Source organism: Hibiscus syriacus, unplaced genomic scaffold (assembly GCF_006381635.1).
Source record: "Hibiscus syriacus cultivar Baekdansim isolate YM2019G1 unplaced genomic scaffold, ASM638163v2 tig00110506_pilon, whole genome shotgun sequence".
NCBI lineage: Eukaryota > Viridiplantae > Streptophyta > Magnoliopsida > Malvales > Malvaceae > Hibiscus > Hibiscus syriacus.
This window is the reverse complement of record NW_024062766.1, coordinates 35127-61823: the sequence shown is the minus strand read 5'-3', so window position 1 is coordinate 61823 and position 26697 is coordinate 35127. Positions and strand designations below refer to the sequence as shown.

Here is a 26697-nt window from a genome sequence, read left to right as displayed (position 1 = left end):
TCTCAAACTCGATCCTCATAGGCAAGAATATGAATAGGCTTCTCCTCATAACAAAGATCAGATCTCAACTCAACATCCTCAACGAAAATGATATGAGACGGATCATAACAATAACGCCTCAACATAGAGACATGGAAGACATCGTGAATTCGCTCCAGCTTAGGTGATAACTCAAGCTGATAAGCAACTGGTCCAACCCAATATAGAATTTGATAAGGTCGAATAAACCTCAGACTCAACTTGCCCTTACGGCCAAACCTGAGAACCTTCTTCCAATGAGATACTTTTAGAAATACTCGATCACCCACATTAAACTTAATATCCTATCTCTATAGGTCAACATGCGACTTTTTCCTATAAAAATAATCTTAAGTCTATCTCGAAACAACCTAATTGTGTCCTCAATTTCATGAAAAAGATTGGGTCCTATAATCCTTATCTCGGATAATTCAGTCTAATATAACAGAGTACGAAATTTATGACCATAAAAGGTCTAGTACGATGCCATCTGAATATTGGTATGATAATTGTTATTATAGGCAAACTCAACCAATGGCAAGTGATCCTCCCAACTACCCCAGAAATCTATAATGCATCCTTTCAACATATCCTCTAAAATCTGAATAACCCGCTTAGACTGACCATCATACTACGGGTGATAAGTCATACCAAAGCATCATAAAGAGCCTTCTAGAATTACGACGTAAATCTCATATCTCGATCAGAAATAATAGACAAAGGAACTCCATGAAGGCAAACAATCTAAAACATATAAAATCGATCCAATCTGTCCAGAGTATAATTAGTTCGAATTGTAATGAAGTAGGCATACTTAGTGAGATGATCAACAATAAACCAGATTGAATCCTTCTTTGACCACGTCAAAGGAAATCCACTAACAAAATCCATAGTTACTCGTTCCCATTTCCACTCCAGAATCTAAATGGGTTGAAGTAAACTAGATAGAAATTGATTCTCAGCTTTCACTAGCTGACAGGTTAAACATTTAGCCACGTAATCAGTGACATCTTTTTTCAAACCTTATCAATAGTACATTTCTGTGAGATTCCGATACATCTTAACACCACCTGGGTGCATAGAATAAGGATTATCATGAGCTTCTCGCAAAATAGTGTTCTGTAACTCAGGATCATTTGGCACGTAATAACATCCCTGAAAACAAAATACACCATCCTCATCGAAGATGTACTCAGAATCAAAACTTTGCTCGGCTCATTTTATAAATGGAAATAAGGATACATCCAGAGGTTGTTTTTGTTTTAATCTCATCCGCTAAAGTAGGTTTAACTCATAGTTCAGCTAACAAGGTACCATCATCATACAAACTCATGCTAGCGAACATATCTCTCAAATCAGTAGTCGCTTTACGACTCAAAGAATCGAAAACTACATTGGCCTTCCTAGGATGATATTGAATCTCAAAATCATAGTCTTTTAGAAACTCTAACAAGTGACATTGTCTCAGATTGAGACCCTTCTGAGTCAATAAGTACTTCAGACTTTTGTGATCAGTATATATATAACACTTCTCTCCATAAAGATAGTGCCTCTAGATTTTTAGTGCAAACACCATTGCAACCAACTCCAAATAACGGGTAGGGTAGTTATACTTATGAGGCTTCAACTGACGAGATGCATAAGCTACTACTATCCCAACTTGTATCAGAACAGAACCCAAACCAGTGTGTGAAGTATTATTGTAAATTATGTAATCCTTACTAGATTCGAGTTGGATCAAAACTGGAGCTTGAATCATAATTGATTTCAACTAATCAAAACTAGACTATTAAGCTTTATCCCAAACAAAAGGTACATTCTTTCTCAAAAGTTTTGCTAAAAGAGTTGTAATAATAGAAAACTCCTCTACAAACCTCCAATAATACCCTGCCAAACCAAGGAAACTATAAATCTCTGCCACATTCTTAGGTTGCTTCAAATTTACAATAGCTTCAATCTTATTCAAATTAACAAAAATACCCTTAGCAAAAAGTATGTGACCCAAGAACATTACTTTGCTAAGCCATAATTCACACTTACTGAACTTCATATAAAGTCATTTTCCTTCAAAGTCTACAAAACAACTCTCAAATGCTCGTCATACTCAGTATTAGACTTCGAGTAGATCAAGATATCGTCTATAAAAATGACAAACTGATCCAAACACGATTGGAATACCAGATTCAACATATCTATAAGCCAGCAGGGGCATTAGTCAACCCGAATTACGTCACTAAGAACTTGTAATGACCATATCAAGTCTGGCAAAATGTATTCGACACATCAGAAGCTAATAATAGTCACACTGAAGATCAATCTTGGAGAAAACAGTTGCACCTCAGAATTGATCAAACATATCATCAATGCGCGATAACGGGTATTTGTTTTTAATCGTCAGCTTATTTAGCTTCTGATAATCAATGCATAGGCACAAGGTTTCATCATTCTTCTTAACAAAGAGCACATGACCTTCCCAAAGGGAAGTACTAGGTTGAATAAAGCCTCGATCCAACAACTCCTGTAAATGAACTTTCAGCTCTATCAATTCTTTAGGTCTCATGCAATAAGGCTCCATGGACATCAGTGTGATACCCAGATACAATTAAATTCTAAACTCTATTTCTCTCTCAGGCAATACACCAGGTAACTCTTATGAAAAAGCATCTGAAAAACCTCTAACAGTAAAAATATGTTCAATTCTAGAAGTAGACTTCCTAGAATCTATAATATAATCAAGGTACGCTACGACACCTTTCTGAAGTATTTTCTCAACTACCAAGGCTTATATGACATTAGATGGATAACCCCATTCCTCACCAATCAGAATAATTTCCTTATCAAAAGTCTTCAGAACTGCTATTTTACGTTTACAGTTCAAGTTAACTCGATATTCTTTCATCCAATCAGTACCAAGAATAAGATTGAACTCATCTAGTGAGAGTTCCATAAAGTTTACTAGAAAAGTCTCCCCACAAAGCTCAAAAGGATAATTTTGGTACACAGGAGATTGAATAGTAACATGGCAAGTGGTTGGCTTAACAGGGATTTCAAGATTATGTGTAATGGAACTCACAACATATGAATGTGTAGACCCATCATAAAGTAATGCAAAATAATGAAAATAATGACAAAAGTACCTACAATGACGTTTGACTCATCTCGATCCTCACAACATCTCGTAGCATAAATAAGGACATGTTGTCTAGCCTCTGACCTCACATAACCTCTACCCTGGGTAGATTGTTCCATACTTAAAGAATCAGGTGCACTAGATGAGATGGTCGACTCTATCTATGACCCCTCGGTGTATGAGATGATCCCTAAGTATGAGCAAGTTGCAAAGAATCAACATGCCTATATCTGGAGTCAAGTCACGAAGTGTCATCTTTTATATGTTATTCAAGAAGAGCAGAAGAACTAGAAGGACCCTCGAACCTGATTGCTTCCTTTTTTATTGTGTTGTTCCCTACTGAGAACTTCCATCTCTTCAAAAATCTTAGATCGGTCCACAAGTTTAAAAAAGTCCCACTTATGATGAGTAACTATCATAGTACGAATCATGACACGTATACCCCTATAAAAATAAGCATTTATCTTCCTCGGCTGTGATTAGTCTAGTAGCATACTTAATGAGACATAAGAACTCCACTCATAATCCTGAACTATTATATTACCCTGTTTTAGATCCATAAATTCATGTTTATACTCTTTCAGATAATAGATACCAATAAACCAACTCTGAAATGCACTAAGGAAAAACTCATAAGTCAATTGATCTCTCGAAGTGGTCATCTTCACTGAACTCCACCAACTAATGGCATAAATTTTCAGCAATGAAACAATAGCATAAAGTCTCTAATCCTCAGGATAATCTATCTCATCAAAAATACGCTCGGTATCCTTGATCCAATACTTCCAAATAGACGAGGATGCTCGAGTAAACCCTCCAAAATATTATGCTCCGTTACACAACATAGTCGACGAAACAGTAACAACAATATCCTCTAGTTGAACTCCAGCTGATCTCTAAAGTAAATACAACATTGCTCGACCAACAACAACCTCATCCAAATCATATGCTACTCCTCTTTCGGTAACAAAAGTATTCTTAGTTGGAACAGAAGATTCATTATCCCCAGTATGTTGATCATCCTCATATATCTCAACCTTAAGAACTAGAGGATCCCTATTAACCTCAAACGCTCGGCCTCCCGACCTCGAGCTCTATCACCACCACGGGATGGTACATAAGGACGTCGATCTATACGGGGTGGTATACTATCTACTGAGTCTATGATTAAATATAAACAAAATCTAAAGTCAGATCTTGTATTAGAGTCATGGATTAAAATAACTCATATATAAATCTCATATTTGAAAACAGATAAAATTAAAATCATTTAACAAAAATTATTCTCAAAACATATTTTAGAAAATATTTCTTGTATCCTTTTTTTCAATGCATGAAAAAGTATTTTACAGAACAGTACAAAATTTACGGATAACACAATCCGAGAGTTGAACCGACTCTGATACCACTAAATGTAACCCCCTAGACCTAGCCTGAAAGTTACGACCAAATCTCGGATACCACACTAATTCAAATTGTCAGAAATCATGCAATTTTCATATTACAATATTCATTTTCGAAAAATAAATTTGAACCCATAGATAAAATAAGAATCCATAAAATAAAATATAATAGATATTAAAGTTTAAAATAAGTAAAATATAGTGTCCCAAAATCTGAATATAATAATATATTATTAACAAATAATAGAAATAGAAACATAATCTGAAAACATTCACATGGTATCTAGGAAATAATGCTACTAGTCGATCCTTCAAGTACCAATCAAAACCCTAAAGGTCAAAAGATCTAAAAAGAAAGAAACTAAAAAGTGAGCCATAGAGCTTACGTGTCCGTTAAGTGCAACAGAAAATGACAACAAATCATAAACAGTTCAGTCATGTCAAAAATGCAAATTATAACTCAAACAATAGTAAACCAGTTGATCATTGCCAAAATTTTATCAAATAGATAATTCATACAACTTTTCCTTTCATCGTAGATAAAATAGAATGAGGATGTTACCCTATGAAAAGGTGCCCAAATCAGAATACAGAATATCCAGATTGGTATGTAGCCCTTCGTAGAGGATCCCAAGAAGAATCATAAATCAGAATGGGGATATAATCCTCTAAAAAGGGTCCCAAATAGAAACATTATAGGGATTTAATCCTATACAGAAAAAGGGTGGGGATATGATCACACGCAGAAACATATATGCATCAATATACATATTTAAAATGATACATCCACAATTAGTAATTAGACACATAATAGATAGTCATCATCAGAATATGAACATGCTTACAAATAACATTATACAATAGAATATCTTAAAATTTATTAAAGGTATCATACAAATTAAGGGGACACATTTATAGCAGCTAAACACTACCAGCTAAGCCTTACGCTTCCCAAGACCAGCAGTACTAGGTCTTGCAAAATGGTGATACAAATCTCGAGATGAATGTGTGAAACCTAACTGAGCTGAGTGAGAATGATCGGAATCTACCGAGAAGCGTTGCGGAGACTCGTGCTCACCTTTATAACATAATAACAAAAAGCGAGTCTAAAATATCATAATTTACTTAACATAATTATGACTTTAAGTGATAAACGATGCAAAGTATAGCTTTCAAGGTAATAATTTTGCAAAACGGACAGTAGAAACAAACTCATGATGTTGAAAAACATATAGGTAGGGGTCAAAAAAAATTCAACGGTCAGCGCTTAACAGTTTGGGTCAAAGTCAAACTGGGTCGGTTCAGGATCAGACCAGTTCATAAATGGTCTGCTTCGATTAACGGTTTGAGTATACCAATTCAGAGGTTTAAATCTCCAGATCAAGCCCACTCGTGCACAACGATGTATGGGGGCACATGGGGACTCCTCCGGTGGCTGAAAAGTTAAGAAAAATTGCAAAAAAATTATTTTAAACTACGGGGAATCATTTACAAGCATCAGTTTCCTGAAAATGTTAACAAATATAGTGTTTTAAAGAAACCCGTATATTAAAACCCTCTTCAGTTACAACCGGTGATGGTGAACGATGGTCCAAGGACACCATAAAAATAGGGTCAACGAGATGAACACAATAATTCCGGAGGTGACACTCATGACGATCGTAGTGACGATGAATCAAAGATAAAGAAAAACAAATGGTTAAAAGAGAATGGACAAGAGAGAGAGTATGAGACAAGAGATGAAGTTTCAAAATGAAAAAGCATAAAAGAAAGCTGAAATGGGAGGTTTGGGGTTTTAACCCTAATTTTTTGGGTAAACTACGCTACAAATCCTCATGCTCTTGAGAACTCTTACAAAAGTACAAAAAATTTAAAATACTGCAATTTAGCCCAAAAATTTGAGATGTTACACTCCATTTGAACATACATTTTACAGTCTATTTAAAATCTCTTCATTTGTAAAAGTACATGTAATACATATACATCCTTACCATTTATGTTTATGCATCTTAATCTTGTTATTGTAAAAGTTTTTATTTTTACATAACTAGATGATTTGCAATAAAAAAAAAGATGAAAAAGAAAAGAATGACACGTAGTTTATTTTTTAATTGTCAACTCATATTTTTACTACAGGATTAACGGAGTTAACGACCAAGGAACCAAAATCGAACAAACCGATAACGTAAGGAATCAAAACTACTTTTTTTGAATCAATGATCAAAATTGGACGAGCTAAAAATAGAATGAATCATCCATATAGTTTACCATTTTTTTACCAAAAGATAATTAAAGTACAATCATTACAACAAATACCAAAAGTTGTATAACTAGACCAAAATATCTAATGATCTAAAGTTAAACCTTTCTAAATTTTAGTTTTTAATAATTATTCCTTTATAACATGTTTTCCTTTACCTTTATAACGTATTTTCCTCTTGCTTTTGACACGTTTTCAGTCTTCTTTATTGCTCGTTTGATTGTTCTTTTCGTTTAATTTTTTCAGGGTTGGATTTGACATCGTCTTGACTTATCAAAATGACACTTATTTTTCATCTTATTGATCTTCCCTACTTTAGAATCTCAAATTGGATTTGTATATGCAGTTTGCGTTTGGAGATAATTTTCTCATGATGTTGGACTCTGAGTTGCGATTGTTGATGGTCTTTTAATACTTTAATCTCATTTTTGTGGTTTGTTTGCAAATGCAGTCAGATATGTTCAATCTATATTTTGTTCAAATTTTTTGGAAGAGTTTTTTTTTCTTTTTCTTGTATGGTCTTTGTATAATCTCAAGCGGCTAATTTTTTGTATCAACGACAATAAAATCTCTGATTATGTATTTTATTTATGTTTATGGTGATAAACCTTTATTGTAATTTTTTATATATTTTTTAGTTAAAAGGAGCAGAAGTGCCAATAAAATTTGGAAATCATCCAAGGGATTTTTTTGTTGAAAAATAATGGTGTTTGAGGATTAATTTGTGATATAAGTCACAAGCTACAGTGCACGCGAAACTCGTCACAAAGGAATGACAAGTTTTATAAAATATATTAAAAATAAATCTCGTCATGTATATTAGAAGAAAATTGTATGAAACTTATCATGCTCTCATGAAATTTTCAATTATTTATTATGTTTTATGAAACTTTCATTCTCTCATGACGAACTCATACAAATTTCAATTGTAATGTAACAAATGGCAACAGAAATGAGGTATTTAGGGTACCCTTCTTTTTCCATTGTTCCATGTCAAGTTAACACATAATTGCACCACTAAGTGAACATATTAATTGAATTTCGACAAGGCACAAAACAAAATCATTCTTAAATTTCTTGTAATTTACATAATATTTACATGAAAAAAGACTTCTTAGAATTTATGTAAGGTTTCACGTTTTCCTCGGTATGAATCAAATTCGCATTATATTTCAAGATTAAGGAGCTTATAATCCCCAAAAAACAAAAGCAAGATTTTTTAAGGATCAAAGTATTTCTCCCTCCTCTGTAGTATCATTTACAGGATTTGGGCGCCGAGGCAACTCATCTTCATCATCGTCATCTTCCCTGCATCGTACTTCATGAACAAACCCAACTGTTCTAAGGGATTACATCCCCCAAACTTGAAGCTACCCAAGCCATCCTGAGAATGATCTGGGCTTGTCTCATCCACTAAACTTAGCAACTGCTATGCAGTAGCAACTCTAAGCATTTCTAGGTCTCTAAAGATCTTAGCATTTTCATTTATCTCAATAGTTTTTCCACCTACAACAATTAAGACATGAGGGCCAAATTATGAAATTGTAACTACAATGCATGCCTCTACCTTTATCAATGCCTGCCTTGCGGCTTCCCTCTCAAGCTCCCCCTTCAGTCTAGCCTTGGCTTTTGCTTCTACTACATCTCTTCTCTGAGCATCTTCAGCAGCCTTAGCTTCCGCTTATGGAAAAGAACAAGAAGAAAACTGAAGGAGAAATTTTTCCAATGGTAACAAATGGTGCCTCCACAGGTTGACATCCGATCCACCCTAGTATTAAGCAATATGCCAAAAGCAACCAAAATATTCCTTGGTAAATCGGGCGAAAACTTGAATTACACACATACATACTTAAAAAAAAAGAAGTAAAGCCAACAGACATAAAAACGGGTGCTATTGCAGCTACACCTCCCAATTTGTCAAGTACACTACGAAGAATGGCATGGATTGGTAGGAAACACCATTCCGATACAATATGAGGTGGGGTGGGCATTAGATTAGCAGGTATACAATTGTCGGGATTCCCAAAAACATTGGGAGCATAAAATCCAAATAGAAAAAAAGATAGCAAAAGCTACCCAACCTACTAGATCCTTTACATAAAAATAAGGGTAAAAAGAAATTATATCCATCTTTGAATGTACACCCAATGGATTATTTGATCCATATTGATGCAATGCGGCCAGATGAAGAAGACTAACACCTACTAAAATAAAGGGGAGTAAATGATGAAGACTAAAAACAATTTAAAGTGGCAATGTCCATGGAGAAACCACCCCAAAGCCAAGCCACAATGGTATCCCCTACTACATGTGTGACGCTAGCTAAGCTTGTAATCACTGTAGCTCCCCAAAACCTCATCTGACCCCACAGTAGTATGTATCCTATAAAAGTTGTCACAATCATTAATAGGAAGATTACAACTTCAAGACACCAAAAAAAAATCCCTAGGATTGCTATAACTCGTAGGATATAGACCACAAAAAATATGAAGGTAAACCAAATGAGAAACATACTTGACCTATTAGCATGCATATAACACATCAACCACCCCCTTCAACATCTCTCATAACGTTTTCTACACCGTTGAAAGCTAGATCCACATGAGGTGTGTAATGAATTGCTAAAAAACGTCATTCACTATCTGAACAACTAAAAAAATACCAGCTAACCAACCGAAACCCCACCAATAACTATGATTGCTCGGGGTTGGATAATATATCAAATGTTGATTAAGTGTAAGGCTGTAAAATCAGGTAATCAGTTAGGTTTCAGTCGGATCTTGGCAGGTCGAGTAAAATCGAATATAGGTCAACTCAAGTTGATTTGACACCAGATCCAGATCGGGTTCAGGTCATTTTCAGTTCGGATCGATATCAGGTCAGGTCAAAACAGTTCAGGTCCAAAGCAGATAAAGACCAGGTTATTTCAGGTTCGGGTGGACTTCAGTCGGATCTCGTTCAGATCGGGTCACATCATTGACAGATAAAATTCAGGTCGGATGTTTAACGGATACGGATTGAGTTCAGGTCGGGTCGTTTTTATTTTTGGATTAATTGTTTTGTCATCTTTCGTGATTGTTGAATTGCAAGTTGTAAATGTATATGATTTCGAGTAAATTAAGAGAAAAATAATTATCCATGGATCAATTTTGTAAAAAAAATATAAATTTAAGGACAAAATTGAAGAAATGTAAATTACAGTTAAAATCTTAAAATATAAATTAAACAACACACATAGGTAAGGGACTAAATCGAAATAAATTTAAAATGTGAGGTTTAAATTAATATAAAAAAACTAAATTAAACACATTTAAAAAATTATGGGCCAATTACAAAAATATAAATAAATAACAACTAACAATGGGCCAAATGAAGATGCAAATATAAATTTAAGGACTAGATTGAATACATATAAAGTGAAAGACTTAAAATTAAAATAAATTAAAAAACATAAAGGATGAAATCAAAATAAATGCAAATGTGAAGAAATAATGAAAAATATAGTAAATTGCATTTATTTAAAAAATTGAAAAAATATAATATATATAAGTTTTAATATATATATATATAAACTATATTATATTATAAACTATATATTATTATAAGATATATATATATATATATATATTATGTTTATATGAACTATATATAAACTATGTATATAAACTATATATGTATAAACTATAAAAAGTATATAGTTTATAAACTATAATTTATATATATATATATATATATATATATATATATATATATATATATATATAAATTATATATGTATAAACTATATAAATATAGTTTATAATTATAATTTATATTAATATATATATATGTATACTAATATAAGTAATCTATATATTATATATGTATAGACAGTTAATAATTCATATATAGTTTATAACTTTATATAAATTATATATGTAACATTAACCTATATTCTATAAACAATAGTTAATATATGTAACCTATAGTATATGTATACATGTAAACTATATATGTAACTTATAGTACATGTATGTATAAACTATGTATAGTATATATAAACTATATATATATATATAAACCATATAAAGTAAATTACTTATATAGTTTATAGAAACACTATGCATAACCTATATAAAAGTAATAAAATATATAGTTTATAGAAACCTTAAAACCCTAAACTCTAAACACTATGCATAAACCAAAATTATAAATCATAAACCCTAAATCTTAAATCATAAATTCTAAACCCTAAATCATAAAACCTATACCCTAAACCATAAACCTAAACCCTAAACACTATGCATAAACAATAGTTAATATATGTAACTTATAGTATAGTATATATATAAATGTAAACTATATATGTAACTTATAGTACATCTATGTATAAACTATGTATAGTATATATAAACTATATATATAACATATAGTATATGTATATATACAATCTATTTATATGTTATATAAACTATATATGTAACCTATAGTTTATAAACAATAGTTTATATTAGTGTACTATATAGTTTATACTTTATAACCTATATATATTTATAAACTATAGTTTATATTAATGTACTATATATTTTATATTAATGTTAATTATCTTAACTATAATTTATATTAATATAGTATATAGTTTATAAACTATACTATATTAATATTAATTATATTAACTATAGTTTATAAACTATACTATATTAATATTAATTATATTAACTATAGTTATAAACTATACTATATAATTTATAACATATAGTTTATATTAATATTATTTTATAGACTATATTTTATATTAATATTAATTACAAATTATAAACTATATTATTAATATAAGTTAATATTAATATTAATTAATATATTAATTATAATATATATTTATTTTAATATTAATTATAAATACTTTATTATATAAATTATATAAAGCGGTGACGCCAAATAACCAAATCAAAATGATCATTTCCCTCCTATTTTTCTTTTTCTTCTGCTATTAATTATTTTCTTCTCTCCAAACAATCCATCGCTCCAAGTCCAACATTCATTTGCTCTTCGAAGAAGGAACCTTTTCTTTTTCATTGTTTATAATGTAATCTCTCAAGCTCAAGTATTTTTTTATCTCATATTTAACAATACTTGTAATTCTTAGTCTATAATGACATTTATGTTGCTTCTCACAACTTCTTTTTATAAATTCTTCTTTTGCCTTTTGTCGTAACCGGTTTTTGTCCGGCACGAAATATTTATTTGGCGGGAAACGTGATATGAATAAATGGTTTTGAAAATAATTTGAGAGTCGCCATCGGCCTTTTGGGTCAGGTAGGTCGAATACCTAAAAAAAATCTTTTAAAAGAATTTTTAAGAAAATATCAATTAAAAGATAAACTGATATGCGTTTTAACCAAAAATTCGTTCTTTTTAATAATAAAAAGGGATTCGTGGTCGGTTACGTTTAGGGAAGGATTAGCACCCCTACAACGCCCAAAATTGGTACTTTTTAATTATAAATTGTCTCTATTATTAAAAATTTAAAATATATTTAATTTATAATCCTATTATTTCAAAATTATAATTATGAGAAAAAATATAATTTATATATATTTATAAATAAAATATTTATTTAGTTAGAAATATCAGAAAAGGACTTCTAGGTGACTTAAGACAGCTCTTTTCTTCGATATTAATAAATATTAATATCATAATTTAAATAAACTAAATTATAATTTTTTTATAATATTTAATTTTAAAATACCAGAATAGGACATCCAGTTGTATTAAAACTGCCCTTTTCTTTGATATTGAAAAATAAATAAATAAATATTAAATAATTTATGTAAAAAAATATATAAATTATTATTATTATATATATTTATATGACTATATAATAATAAAAATAATATTTAAATATAAACAAGTAAAATTAAAACAATAAAAATACAATTAGAACTATATATTTAAAAGCAGTAAAATAAATGAAAATATTTAAATTTAGTGTCTAAATTATAATAAAATTAAAATTAAATACCTAATTCATAATTTTTGAAAATTATAGGGATTAAACATGCAATTTTCCTTATTTATTAATTTGGTGATTAAAATAAAATTATATAAATTCGAATATCAGATTAAAATAAATTAAAAATATATATTCAGGATTAAAATATTATTTATTAAACTAAAGGACTAAATACGTATTTTATCTAAAATATTTATAATTACGGTTAAGGGCTAAAATATAAATAAATAAAATTGAGAGACCAAATTAAAAGGATTATAAATTTGATTTAGTGACTAAAATGTAAGAATTACAAGTTAAGGGACTGCGGACGTGATTTAACCCTTAGTTAATTACACAAATAGCCCTCCCCGAAACGACGTCGTTCGGGAAGGGCTATTTAAAGCCCGAAACCGGCTGGCCCGAAGGGCCAGCTCTCATTTCCTTTCTTTCTCTCTCTCTCTTCTGAGAGAATTGAAAATTCTCTCTCGCTTCTCTCTAAAACAGAGAGAAGCACACCGGCCGGCAGTCGTTCGCCGGCGTTGACCGCGCCGCCGGCCACTGCCTTCGGTGGCCGGAAAAATTTTTTTTTACACTAAAACGTAGATCGGACCTTCCTAATAACGGTTCCGGTGCTCTTTTCTTTTAAATAGCTCCCGATCGGAGCAAATCTAAGAAAGTACCTTCGATTTTCGAAGGTTTTGGTGACGTTTGAAGAGGTCCGGCGGTCGTGGCTTCCTTGGTAAGCTTCTCTCCCTTCTTTTCTTTTGTTTTTGGTTGCTGTGTTGTGGGTTTTTTTTTGTTCTCCGTTCTTCCTCTCCTTTTTTTTTGTTGGCAGGGGGCTCGGTGGCTTTTATAGCCACCACCGGTGATGGCTTCGGACCGGTCCAAAAGGGGTTCTTTGGTGAGTCACCGGACTTCCAGTGGTGACTCACCGTTTGGGGAAGACGTGTGCGGCTGGAGTGGCTCTTCTGGAAGCCTTCGGCGAGACGTGGCAGCGGTGGAGATGGTGAGAGCAGCTGCGGCGGCCGCGTGGCTCTAGGGGATCATACCCTAGGGTTTGCATCTGGAGGAGTGTGGGCCGTTGGATCTCTCAGATCCAACGGCTGAGATTGAGGCGGCGACTAGAGCTAGGGTTTAGAAACCCTATCTAAAACCACAAATGTTTAGAGTTTCCTTTTGGGTTTGGGCCGGTTCTGGTTGGGCCTGGGATTTGGGCTTGTAACTATTTTTTTAATAATAATAATAATAATAATAATATATATAATAATAATAATTATAATAATAAATAAAATGGGTAAAAAAGTTAGTATCTTCAGCTGCCCCTCTTTGCTCATTCTTGTGTTAATAAGAATATGGCAAAGACGAAAAGATAATAAATTTTTTATCCATTTGGATTCACTTGATTATGATGGAGATGTTGAATAAATTCTTCTCTTTCTTCAGATGAGTTCTTCTCATTATGAACTTTCCGCTGGGGATGATGTTGATATATCTTCTTCTGTGATAAAATTATGTAAAATGTTGAACAAGCTCTTCTCATTGTGAACTTCTTCTTCTTCAGATGAGTTCTTCTCATTATGAACTTTCTTTGGAAAAGCTGATCCATCAAGTGATGGATTTTAGCAAAAGGTTGAACAAATTCTTCTCAGTATGAATTTCTTCTTCTTCAGATGACGAGTTCTTCTCATTATGAACTCTACCTGGCAATGTTAATCCATCAAATGACGAATTTAAACAAAAGGTTGAACAAATTCTTCTCATTATGAACTTCTTCTTCCTTCTTCAGATGAGTTCTTCTTATTATGAACTCGAACTGGTAATGTTGATCCATTGAATGATGAATTCAAGCAAAAAGTTGAACAATGTTCTTCTCATTATGAACTTTTTCTGGAAAAGCTGATCCATCAAATGATGGATTTAAGCAAAAGGTTGAACAAATTCTTCTCATTATGAATTTCTTCTTCCTTCTTCAGATGAGTTCTTCTCATTATGAACTTTCTCTGGAAAAGTTGATCCATTAAATGATGGATTTGAGCAAAAGGTTGAACAAATTCTTCTCATTATGAATTTCTTCTTCCTTCTTCAGATGAGTTCTTCTCATTATGAACTTTTTTCTGGAAAAGCTGATCCATTAAATGATGGATTTGAGCAAAAGGTTGAACAAATTCTTCTCATTATGAATTTCTTCTTCCTTCTTCAGATGAGTTCTTCTTATTATGAACTTTTTTCTGGAAAAGCTGATCCATTAAATGATGGATTTGAGCAAAAGGTTGAACAAATTCTTCTCATTATGAATTTCTTCTTCCTTCTTCAGATGAGTTCTTCTCATTATGAACTTTTTTCTGGAAAAGCTGATCCATTAAATGATGGATTTGACCAAAGGTTGAACAAATTCTTCTCATTATGAATTTCTTCTTCCTTCTTCAGATGAGTTCTTCTTATTATGAACTTTTTTCTGGAAAAGCTGATCCATCAAATGATGGATTTGAATCTTTGCTAAAATCTTTGAAATTCCTGTCAAAATTCAACATGGATGAGAATGAATGAAAATGCACCTATTTTTGCAAATGCCTAAATATGATGCATGAATATTAAGTTATTTGATTTCAGATTGGTGAACTGAGTATTTCTTCAGTTGTAGAAACCCAATAAATCTTTCTTCTTCAAATCAGAGAATCTATCATCTTTGACAAATGTAGATGTAGATATTATGTCACAAAACCTCTTGAGAATAAAACTCAATAGTATAGGTTCTTGAAAAGCTGGCACTCATGCAACATGTTGATTCTGATAACAACTCATCTGATTATGAAGTGATCTTTCAAGATGATTTCGCAGATATCGATAGTTCTTTTAATACTGAGAAAATCTTGAATTCTGATTCTGATGAGGAGTAAACTGTTATACTTGAAAAGAAATGGGATTCTCAGAGGTTGAGGCTTCAATAGCCATGAAGAAATGTAGTTCAGATTCATCAATTACAAAATTGACAGATTTTATATGTGCTGCTCAAATGGCTAAGGCTGCTGACGTACTTCTTCCGGTAAAAGGTACGAAGCCATTATGCTATGATCCCAATTACAAGAAAAGGCGAAACTTGGGCTATGATTTTTGGGAAAGGAATAAGCAGAAGAAGCTTGAAAAGAAGCTTCTTAATGAAGACGATCATGCAGTTCATCTTTTAATTCCAATGATTGGTTATGTGGTTCCTACCAAACCAGATCAGATAACTCAAAGAACACTTCCAGAAGATGCTATTGGGTCTTCTTATTTCTACTATGATCACATTCATCTTTCAAATCCAATGATTGGTTTTTGGGGTTCATTCCAAACCAGATCAGATAACTCAAAGAACACTTCCAGAAGATGCTATGAGCACATTCATCTTTCAAATCCAATGATTGGTTTTTGGGGTTCATATCAAACCAGATCATATAACTCAAAGAACACTTCCAGAAGATGCTATGAGCACATGGCACTTGTTCCACTTGATGTTTGGACTGGAATATCATGGTACTTATTCGATGTAGAGCCAGAATTTGTAGATTCGAAACATTTTCATGGCACATGTGCTGATGTTTTTCCATTGACAAAGAAATGATGGCCTTCCTTCGAGTGTCCAAAAGTATGTTCTTGATGAGTGCTGAAAATGGAATCTGGTATGGGTTGAAAAGAATAAAATTGTTCCACTTGAATCTGATGAGGTGGAAATGCTTCTAGGTTTCCCTAAAAACCATACACAAGGATCTGTATAGAGACATGTTCCATGGTGGTATCAATGTCCTGTCTCTTTTCTCTGGGATCAATGATGCAGAAGTTGCCTTTTACTGTCTTGGCATACTTTTGAAAACATATGTGCAAGAACTGAATGATGATCGGTTGGAGCAATTGATGAGTAGTTTTAACGGACTCGACCTTGTTGTCGGTGGCATCCAGTGTAACAACCTTACTGGAAGAAATAAACATCATTGTGATGGGCTTGAAGATTTTTGTTGGTGCATTTACTTGCAATGATTTCTACAACAAACTGTCTCTTCTGCTGCTCCAATATATCCCACTCTTTTCGAATCATGGAACGGTTTAGTTGACAGTAAAACTTGTCATCTTCAACTTTTGGAATACTGTAACCAATGTTACCCTATATAACTAGAGTGCAAATAATGACTTGTTCATGGCTTTATGATGATGATGATTTGCTTACTTTGTATTCCATGACTTTAAAAGTATTAACATAAAGTGATATTCAGAAATCTTTAACTTATTTCAAAATTATGTTAATCCATAAAAGAATAAATTGAATTTTCGAAAATAAATTGAACTTGGAATTTATTAATAAATAGATAGAATTGTATTCAAAGTTATGGCAAGCACAAGAATGATAAAAATTCAAATGACTCAACAAATTATTAGCATAAGTATTTCTAAATTAATCAAATTGACATAATTTAGAGTAATGATGTAAGCTTTTGTCTGGAAGATCTCAAACGTTGTCAAAATGCTTGTAGATGTAAAGTTTCTCCCAAACTGTAAAAATCTTAAGAGGATTCAATTACCAGATGCCTAATATCAATATGCATTTGAGCCGCCCATTCAGGTTTTCAACTCAAATCCTTCCTTTGGTTACAAGATGCCCTTTGCGGGTTTTCATCTTGACCCCCTTTTTTCTTTTTCTTTTTTTTTCTTTTTTTTTCTTTTCTTCAAGCATAATATTTCTTGACAGAATCTGAGTTTATTGGATTTCTCAGAATTTTTCCATCCATTTCTGCCAAGATCAACGCTCATCCGGAAAAGGCCTTTTTTACAACGTATGGCCCTTCCCAATTAGGCATCCATTTCCCACGGAAATCTTTATGTATAGGCAAGATCTTTTTTAGTACTAGATCACCCTCTTGGAATTCTCTTGGATGTACTTTTTTGTCATGAGACTTCATCATCCGTTTCTGATACATCTGTCCATGGCAAATAGCTTTCAATCTTTTCTCCTCAATAAGGTTCAATTGATCAAATCTAGCTTGGATCCATTCGGATTAATCAAATTTTGTTTCTCTCAACATTCGAAGCGATGGAATCTCAACTTCAATTGGTAAGACTGCTTCCATCCCGTAGACTAAAGAAAAAGGTGTTGCCCCAGTAGATGTTCGAACAGTAGTTCGGTATGCATATAAAGCAAAAGGTAACTTCTCGTGCCAATTTTTGTAAGTTTCAGTAGTCTTTGTAATGATTCTCTTGATGTTCTTATTTGCTGCTTCAACTGCCTCATTCATCTTTGGACGATATGCCACTGAGTTTGCATGTTTGATCTTAAACTGTGCACAAAGTTCGGTCATCATTTTGTTGTTCAGGTTCAGAGCATTATCTGTAATGATCCTTTCTGGTAGGCCATACTGGCAAACTATCTCTTTCTTTATGAATTTGCAGACTGTGGACCTCTTAATATTGGCATATGAAGCAGCTTCAACCCATTTGGTAAAATAATCAATTGCCACAAGGATGAAGCAATGTCCATTCGATACTTTTGGTGTGATTGCACCAATGACATCTATTCCCCACATAGAAAATGGCCAGGGTGCTGTCATTACATGTAAAGGAGATGGGGGTACATGAATCTTGTCTGTATATATCTGGCATTTATGACATTTCCTTACATAATCAATGCAATCTGTGTGCATGGTAGCCCAATAGTATCCATATCTCATTATTTTTCTGGCCATGGAAAGACCATTTGCATGTGTTCCACATATTCCACTGTGTACTTCTTCAATGATGCTTCTGGCTTCGCTGGTATTTAAACATCTCAATAGCATTTGATCATTGCTTCTTCTATACATAATCTCGCCATCAAGAAAATATCCAGCAGCCATTATTCTCAAGGTTCTTTTATCAATTTCAGATGCATTTTGTGGATAACTTTGATTTTTGATATATTGCAGGATATCATGATACCATGGTTTACCATCTACCTCTTCCTCCACATTATAACAATGTGCAGGAATTTCATATACTTGCATTTTGATTGGCATCATATCAACTTTCTTAGTTGCCTGAAACATAGCGACTAATGTAGCCAAAGCATCTGCCATTTGATTTTCTTCTCGAGGGAGATAATTGAAGGTGACTCTCTCAAATTCTTTCACTAATTCGAGGGTAAAATTTCGATATTCCAACAATTTGGGATCTTTTGTTTCCCATTCTCCTCGTAATTGATACACCACTAACGATGAATCTCCATATATTTTGAGACATTTGATTTTTCTTTCTATAGCTGCTTTCAATCCCATGACACAAGCTTCGTATTCTGCCATGTTATTGGTGCAAAAGAACTCCAGTCTACTTGTAAAGGGATAATAAATATTTTCTGGAGAAATTAACACTGCCCCGATTCCTCGTCCCAAGGCGTTGGATGCTCCGTCAAAGTAAAGCTTCCAAGATGCAGATGCATCATTTGTTCCAACTTCTTCATTCATGGATATGCACAAAAAATCATCATCTGGAAAATTGAAACTCAAAGGCTGATAATCATTTGATACACGACTGGCCAGAAAATCAGCTATGACACTTCCTTTTATCGCTTTTTGGTTGACATATACAATATCAAACTCAGATAATAACATTTGCCATCTAGCCATTCTGCCTGTCAAAGCTGGTGATTCCATTAAGAATTTCAAAGGATCAAGTTTGGATATCAACCAAGTAGTATGATATAACATATATTGTCTGAGTCTTCGAGTAGCCCACACCAAGGCACAACATAATTTTTGTATTGGTGGATATCGAATTTCACAATCAGTAAATTTCTTGCTCAGATAATAAATAGCTTTTTCTTTTCTTCTAGATTCATCATGCTGTCCCAATACACATCCCATCGAATTTTCAAAGACTGTCAAGTTGAGAATTAACGGTCTATCAGGCATTGGTGATACTAAAATGGGGGCATTGGATAAATATTTCTTAATAATATCCAAAGTTTCTTGACATTCATCATTCCAGACTTCAGGATTGTTCTTTCAAAGTAATTTGAACACTGGATCACATTTGTCAGTTAATTGAGAAATGACCCGAGATATATAATTTAATCTTCCCAAAAAGCCTCGAACTTATTTTTTTGTATTGGGTGGTGGAAGATCTTGAATTCCTTTTACTTTATCTGGATCAATCTCGATTCCTTTTTTGCTGACCACAAATCCTAAAAGTTTCTCAGAAGTTACCCCAAAAGTGCATTTAGCGGGGTTGAGCTTTAATTAATACTTCCTCAATCTCTGGAAAAGCTTTCTCAGATTTTGAATATGTTCTTCTTCAGTTCGGGATTTGGCAATCATGTCATCTACATATACTTCAATCTCTTTGTGCATCATGTCATGAAACAAAGTTACCATGGCTCTTTGATATGTTGCCCCTGCATTTTTCAATCCAAATGGCATCACTTTATAGCAGAATGTGCCCCACATGGTTACAAATGTTGTTTTTTCCATGTCTTCAGGATTCATTTTTATCTGATTATATCCTGAAAAGCCATCCATGAATGAAAACCATGCGTTTCCTGCAGTATTGTCCACCAAGGTGTCTATGTGGGGTAATGGAAAGCTATCTTTCGGACTAGCTTTGTTGAGATCTCTGTAATCCACACACATTCGAACTTTCCCATTTTTCTTTGGTACGGGAACAATGTTGGCTACCCATTCTGGGTATTTGGCTGCCTGTAGGAAACCTGCATTGATATGTTTCATCACTTCCTCTTTGATCTGTAACAACATTTCTGGCCTCATTCGCCTGAGCTTTTGTTGGACCGGTTTATATTCTAGATTGATTGGAAGCTTGTGCATTACTATATCTGTACTCAAACCAGCCATATCTTGATAAGACCAGGCGAAGATATCTTTGAACTCTTGAAGAAGATTTATCAATTCTTGTTTTATCTGGATTGTTAGAGTAGTACCAATTTTCACCTCTTTCATTTCTTTATCTGTTCCCAGATTTACAGTTTCAATCTCTTCTTTGAGAGGTAGAATTTGTTTATCTTCTTTTTCTACCAGTCTTAATAATTCAGTAGGAACATCACATTCCAGTTCATCCTCACACTCATTGATTTCCTCCAGACATATGGGCTGCTCTAAATTTATCTCTCGATTAAATTTAGGAATAAACATGCTATTAACATTGTGACACCTGCAAATTTAAGTCGGACATATTTCTGAAAGAATATAGTAAATTTATGAAATAAATGTAAAATAAATGAAAATGTAAAGAATGATTGCCATTTGAAAATTTTAAAGAAAATTTCTTATATTTAATATTAGGTTAACATAATTTCCTTTACAAGATAACAAAAAGTTTTCATACTTTTGAGCTAAACATAAAGATTAGTTCTGAATATTACTCTGTGTTAATATTAAAAACTATAGGAAGGTCTTCAGTGGTCCAATTGTTGAGTGTTTCTCCAGGAAAACATGGGCGAATCCTATCCAAATATTTTCCAGTCTTGTTGTAATTCATGATCATGTTGATAAATAATCCATTCATAGCTTCTTCAACTATGCTTTGATCTTTCGTCAACTTTTCTTCTTTAAAGGCCTCAACAAGCTGTTGTTCTACATTAATTGTTCCCCCTGATCTGAATGTGGTCTTCAATTGTGGGAAAGACATGTGTTCCCAAAGGATTTCTTCCCCTTTAACCTTGCCTTTCTATCTTCACACATTCTTTTCATCTTTTTGTTCTTTTGCTGAAAATTGGGCTTAAATCCAAGCCCAAAACGATCTTTCTTCATCTTTATACTTACAAGAACTGAAATCCCTTGAAGATTCTTTCCTAAACCTTTCCCAGCTTTAGCTCCGATGCCTAAAGTTTGTCGTACCGTCATCTTGGTGCAATCAGATAATCTGGGATATGGAATTTTGCTTCCTTCTGCAATAAAGGTTACATTGACAAATTCAAGAGCTCGGAAAGAGCATTCAAGAGCATCATCATTGGTTTTAATATATGGAACATCACTTGTTATAGACGCAATGATTTCTTCTTCAGCTCCTACGCATATTAGTTGTCCATCAACAACAAATTTCAATTTCTGATGTAATGAAGAAGGAACGGCTCCTGCTGAATGAATCCATGGCCTCCCTAATAAACAATTATATGTAGGGTGGATGTCCATCACCACAAAGTCAATATTGTACACGACTGGTCCGATTAACAATGGTATTTCCATTTTCCCAAGCACCTCTTTTTGAGTACCATCAAAGGCTCGTACTACATTCTGATAACTCTTCATGTGTGATTTATCCACAGGCATTCTTTGAAGTGTGACTAGAGGCATCAAGTTGAGAGCAGATCCATTGTCAATCAATACTCCTGGCAAAACATGACCATGACAATGTGTAGTGATATTCAAAGCTTTTACTGACCCCATTCTGCCTTCAGGTATTTCATCATCCGTGAACGTTATGTAATTGTCAGCGACTATATGTCCCACAATTCTGTCAAGTTTATTGAGGGATATATCTTCAAGGATAAATGTTTGATTAAGCATTCTCATCAAAGCATTTCTATGTGCTTCTGAATTCATCAATAGATCAAGAATAGAAATTCTCTCTTGTTGTTTGTGTAGTTGTTCAACCACACTATACTTTCAGGAATTTCAAAAATTCTTGCACTTGTTTTTCTGTTACAGGCTCATTGAATGCTGGAGGGGATTCATCATCAAATACCTTTTGGGGTATTATCATGGCTTTTCCTTTTGCTTTTACTTGTTCTGAAGCATTGGATGTTTCGGGAGAGTAACATCTCCCACTTCTTGTAAAGAATCCGACTTCACTCACTGCCTCAGATGTCGAACCCAGACTCTGTATTTTCTCTTCTGTTTTTTTCTAGAGAAACAGATCCTCCCACCATTGAAACATTGGTAGTATAATTCCAAGGTACCCTGCAGGTATCCTTGTATGGAAATGGTAAAGGAGTTGTGATAACTACTTTCGGCTTTGTTGGTGCAGGAATTACTGTAGATGATTTCACATTAATGATCATAGGATCATTTGTTCTTTGACTAGGTTTAGAATCTTCTGATGAGCAAACATCGTCTTCTTTTTTCCCTGGCTCTTCTTCAAAGAATTCTATCTCTCTGCTATTCATCAATTTTTGCACCAAATCCCTAAACTCAAGACATAGTTGAATTTCATGCCCCTTCTCTTGATGATATTCACAATAATTCTTGCCTTCATTATGTTTTGGCCTGAATTGTTGTGGAATTATACCGGCTAAAGAGAGTTGTTCAAATACCTAAACAAAAGGAGATTTAATTTCATAAATATCAGTTTTTGCTTTTTTCTGTTCTCTTCCTGAATTGCATTCACGTTTTTATCTCCATGATTTGGCAGTGGATGATTTGATATAGATGGTGAATTGAATTCCAACTTTCCAGTGTTGATCAAATTTTAAACCACCCTTTTGAATGCCAAACAGGGTTTTAATAGAATGACCCGTAATTCCTTCATGGTAAACACAGTGTGCCTTTACATCATACCATGGAGGAAATGGTGGTTGCATGGGAACCAAAGGATAAGGCCGTATGACATCTGCTTTTATCAACGAATCATAGATCTCTGCGTAGGGTACTGGTAAAGGTGTAAAAGACAACCTTTCATTTTCCTTTCGAGATCCTCTAGACTCTGCTCGATTAGTGTTTGTTTCCTATTTCTTAACCCTTGGCTAGGTTATTGTAACACTTTTTGATGAATCCTTATTATAAGAGTTTGCATTGTTGATTTCATTCTCTTTTTTCCGGTACATAGGTCTTTTGGAACTAGACCCTTCATTCGATTCAATTTTGCCACTTTTCAAGACATTTTCAATGAGTTCTCCAAAAATGACCAAATCTGCAAAATTTCTAGTTGCATTCCCCATTAGATGATTTAAATAAGGAGCTTTCAATGTATGGACAAATATTAATGTGGCCTCTTTTTTTGACAAAGGTGGTTGAACTTGGGATGCTGTGTCACGCCATCTCTGAGCATACTGTCTGAACGTTTCGTTATTCTTTTTCTCCAAATTTTGGAGAGTCCATCTATCAGGGACCATGTCTGTTACGTGGCGGTACTACTCTAGGAATGCTTTAGCCAGATCTTTCCAAGATCTAATGTTGGCTTTGGTCAATTGAGTATACCATTTTAAGGATGGTCCTGTCAAACTATCTTGAAAGCAATGAATTAACAATTTCTCGTCTTTCACATATCCTGCCATTCTGCGACAAAACATAGTAATATGGGATGAAGGGCATGTGGTACCGTCATATCTATCAAATTCGGGAACTTTGAACTTGATGGGGAGGATTAGGTCTAGAACCAAACTCAACTCACTAGCGTCAAACCCATAGAATGATTCAGTTATTTCCACGGATTTCATTCGTTCTTCTAAGCTCTTGATCTGTCTGGTCAATTCTTCATTTACTTTTTCTTTCTCATTCAGCTCATTCAAATCTGGTATTAGATGCTCAACATTAAAATCCCCTATTTTCACATCTGATATAAGTGGATTTTTGCTTGAAGATGCGGGATCCACTTGTCGATTTTCATGTGGTTTGGCTTCTTGAAATGCTGATGTGCGGGCATTGATTTGTATAGGTGTAGTACCATAATGATAAATTGGTTCTGGTGGAAAACCTAAAGGATACATAGGTTCTTGGTTGAAAGATACAGGATTTTCATGCATTTTTCCAATGATAGCCTGCCTTTTAAACATGTCTTCTATTTTCTGCATCATGCTGTCTTGTGAGTTTGCAATACTGGATTCAATTTTCTCTAGCTTCATTCTCATTTCTGCTTGTTCTTTATTATGCTGTTCCTCAATACGTTGTATTTTATCCTCCATAATTCTCTTAGTAGCTTGTCTAGTACCGTAGTGATGTTGTATTTCTCTTTTGGCCAGAATAACTGCGATTGAAAAATCTTATGATATTATTATATTTTTTCAAATTTTAATTAATGAATTTTATCTTAATAATAAAAATTATACATAAAGAAAATCATGAAATGAATAATGAATGTATGCAAAAAGTATGTATGCAAAAAGGTATTGATCCCAAAAAGTTAACTGTCATAGAACAACTTTCATCGGCATACAAAAGTTTCTTTATAATAGTTCATAACTACAGATAAGGCGTAGCTTTCCTATTAAGCTCTATAATTTCTTTCATTAACCATGACACCTTCTTTCCGAACTTAGAAACTGGATCAACATGATGCTCAATTATTTTAGCTTCAACAGCTAGTTCCCCAACATATCTAGCAACTTCGCTCATTTGTACCATGGCCTCGAATACCATATTACTTCTTTCTTCACTTCTTTCTACATAGAAATCAGTTGACTTTTGCCATTGTTCATTAGTTCCTTCAAGAATTTACTCTAACTCAGTGATTCTGACTTGATAATTGTACATAGTTTTTTCAAGATCTCTAATGTGTCTTCGCAGTGAAGCACTTTCCTCATTACTTTCTTTGAGATCATTAGGTCCTAGACGAACCTTTTCTTGAAATAATGACTCTTCAAGGTGCAAAATATAAGCTTTAAACTCTGAGTTTTTGTTTCTAGACTGATCCAGATCTTCTTCAAGTTTTGTTCGTGCTTCTTGCGTTCTTTGATTAAGCTTCTGGATTTGAACATTCTTGTTTCTGCATCTTTGCATCCAATTGCTAGCCATTTCTTGCTCTACCTCAAGTTTGGTGTTGAAATTCTTTCTTTCCAGTTCCCATTTTTCTTTTTCAATATTGAACTCTTCAATCTTTTGGCCTCTGACTTCAAGTTCGGCAATCAGCTGGTTCATTTCAGATTCAAATCCCTTGAACATGATATTTTTCTCACCTTCAAATTTATCAAAGATGTCATTCTTCATTTCCTCTAAATCTTTGGCTCGATCCCTTTCTCTTTGCATTTCATTCATGATCTCGCGATGTTCAGCTTTGTGTTTTATAATTCGCTCTCTTCTATCAACCTCAAAATCTTCCATTTTTTGCTTTCCTTTCTCAAGTCTTTTGAGTAGACGACTATTCTTTCCTTTCAGATCTTCAACTAAACTTTTTTCAATGTTCAATTCTCTGGTCATCTATACTATTGATCGGCTTGGTCCTGATGCTTTCCGGGATTTATATAACTCCTGGTAATTTTTCTTTAATGCTCTAAATTCACCATCAACTTTTTCTTTGTTTTCTCTCAACATTGCACATTATGATGAATGAAAGTCAATGTCAACACCCAACATAGCTTTATCTCGTCTCATTTGCTCTAATTCTTTCGACCAGCCTTCTCTTTCTGCTTCAAACTCAACTCTCAGAATTTCAATCTCTGATAGAACCACCTTAATACGATCTTCTATAGAGATATCCTCAGTTTGGTCTGGTAGAGGAATATTTTCATTTTTCCTGACAGATCTCCATTCCTCATAATCAGGAGTTAACATTTCTTTTGCTGCTTTAGCTTGGATACAAAAAGTTGTTTTCCAAGCTGTAAAGGCTTCCATGATATTTCTTTATAATTTTTGCTGTGGAATGCGAACTCAGATGAATGTAATCCAGCAGTGACAGGTACAAATTGACGACCTTCGTACTGTCTTATGACCAGAAGTGGTGCATATCCAATTCCTCTCCACAATCCAAGCAGCATTATCCAATTGTAATCACCACATTTGTAAAATAATTCTCTTTGGATTTGCCATGGGGCTCGCCAAACAATGTCATTGCTTTGCAGATTTTGAAAGGCATTAATCCACATATCTTTCTTAATTTCTTTCGGCCATTCTTGCTCCAGAAATTCTTTTAATGGTGAGTAATCCGTATTAAAGCACCGGTATGAAACCTTTTCTGTCCTCCAGAAATGGTTACGGATCCAAACATATAACAATTGGGTACACCCTGAGAATCGTCCACCTCCTAGCTT

The 26697-nt window shown here is 33.5% G+C and overlaps 1 pseudogene; it reads right to left on the bottom strand.

Moving 5' to 3' along the window:
• Positions 1-8481: 8481 nt before the first annotated feature.
• LOC120130085 lies at positions 8482-11866 on the bottom strand (annotated as a pseudogene).
• Positions 11867-26697: the final 14831 nt, after the last annotated feature.